General features: G+C 53.4%; 1 pseudogene; it reads right to left on the bottom strand.

The window, feature by feature from the left end:
- Nucleotides 1-1,463: 1,463 nt before the first annotated feature.
- On the bottom strand, nucleotides 1,464-1,847 carry LOC115870498 (annotated as a pseudogene).
- Between the last annotated feature and the right edge of the window lie 248 nt (nucleotides 1,848-2,095).

Raw genomic sequence — 2,095 nt, 5'->3', positions numbered from 1 at the left:
CATGAGCCTCGAGGCTCCCTTTTCATGTTCAGAGAAATCTCGTGAGACAACAGGTAGATGTTGCTGCCTAGCCTGCAGGGAGATCAACTACCACCACTTGGGAATTTGGATATGGTGGGAACAAATTCACAATAGGTGGCCTTTCACCGGGATTTTGCAGTAGGTCATGGAAAGGCCTCCTCTCTCCTTCTCCTCCCTGTCTGATGGTCCACTGGCCATCCTCCATGGATGCCGGGCCCCCATCCTATCTTCAAGTCCAGTGAGAGCAGCTCAACCTGGGCAGAGGAAGAGAGGAAAGGCAGCTATAAGGGCAGCCAATGGGAGCCCAAGGGCCACAGAGTGACCCTGAGCCCCAGTCAGCATTTCTCTCTGGCCACCCTTGGGCCCTGCCTGGAGTTCAAGGCCGGGCCCACTTAATATTTTCTAAGGCTGCTAATCGAGATCCAGTTCCTGTACTTTCCACTTATCTTTGCAATATCCTTAACTTCTATCTACTTCCTTATCACCTGTCTTCTACATCCTGTTTCCGTCTCTGAATCATGAACTTTCATCTGTGGGCATTGTGTCTTGCTCTGAGTTCCCTCCATTCCAAGCCAAACTACATCAAATTGGATTGGCCTGTGGGAAGCACCTAGCATCCATCCAGAGTGGGTTAACATGGCTACATGGGCAAAGTCAAAAGCCAAGACCTCGGCTGGCACCAGAGGAGGCACTAGCATTGGTTCATGTGCACTGGGCATAGAGCCTCAGGAGCAGGGCCTCAAAGAACCAGGACCAGCCAGCCAAGAGCATCTGACTGTGCTGTGACTCCTGCCCTCCCCGTCGGCGGCCCCTCAGGTCCGCGATGGGCGAGAATGAGGAGCTTTGGTCCACTTGTAGCAGTCACCACAGGCCCATCAAGGTCTTCAAAGTATCATCGCCTTCAGTAGGATTCTTTTTCTTCTTCCCAAGCCTGTCACCTAACTCCTGGCAGTAGAGGAGTGGAGTGAGGGGGAGCGGAGGGAGGATGGCTTTAGAAACAAGCAGCGCCTGTGCTGTTCTCAGACGAAGGCAGTCACAGGCTGCCTTGCCACTTATTGAAAACAGACCAACTTGCCAGGTTCCGCTCAAAGTCCTCCTCCTTTCTCGCTCTGTAACCTCCAGGCTGCTCACCCACCCATGTGCTCTCATGGGTCTTTTTCCACCCCCTCGCCTTCTTCATGGGAAGGATTGGGCTTTAGGAACAAGCTTCCTCCATCTCACCCCTCTCTACCCACAGCCTAATCCTTTGGGCACTGGCCTTCTGGTCGACCTGCATAAAGCGACGCGGAAAGCTGACTCCTCACTTATCCAGTTCTACTAAAAAAGAGTTCTCTTTTTCTTCTAAGTCTTGTTTTGTTTAAGTCTCCAATATTCTTGGCTTTGCTGGGTTTCCGGAGCAAGCGCTTCCATTCATTCTTGGGGCTCCTGCCCAGCAGCTTCCACTAGTGGACAGAGGACGCCATGCTGGTGGCTACTCCACCGGGAGCCGAGTAAGCTGCAGCGAATCCCTGCAGGCCAAGGACCATAGAGTGGCATCCTTCGTTGACAACCTTGCCGATGTTCTTGCCACACTTCTTCAGCTTCTGCCGCTACTTTTTCCGGGGCTTCTCCCAGGGCGCCGGCTCCTCCAGCGGCTCATAGCGCTCAGGAGGAAGGCGAGGTGCACCCTCCGCGGGCTCTGCGCCCCGGGACGCTCGCCCCGCGCTCTCTCTCTCGCTGCGTCCTGGTCCCCGCCCTCCAGGTGCTCCAGGGTGGCCTTCGCCCTCGCGTTCGAGGCGAGGAAAGCTGCTCGTTGCCTTGCTTCGGAGCCAGGCTCCCACGCCCATGACCCCAACGATCATCCCTTTTAAAAAAAAAAAAAATCATTTTATTGTGGGCTCGTACAACTCTTATCACAATCCAGTATCCATCCATCTGATGGAGGTTGTTCCTCATTTTGGTTTTGTTTGTTTTTTCCCACAGAGTCTCTGCTTTACCAAGCATGATGGTTTTGTTACCAAGCACCGGTCCTTCCTCATAGTCTGTCCAAAGTCTATAAAATGATGGGCTCACCATCCTTGCCAAGCTGAAGTTG

The sequence above is a fragment of the Echinops telfairi genome, unplaced genomic scaffold, assembly GCF_000313985.2.
Source record: "Echinops telfairi isolate 266 unplaced genomic scaffold, ASM31398v2 ScPeMD7_1713;HRSCAF=2227, whole genome shotgun sequence".
Taxonomy (NCBI): domain Eukaryota; kingdom Metazoa; phylum Chordata; class Mammalia; order Afrosoricida; family Tenrecidae; genus Echinops; species Echinops telfairi.
The sequence above is the reverse complement of the archived record's forward strand: the minus strand, read 5'-3'. Positions and strand labels throughout refer to the sequence as shown.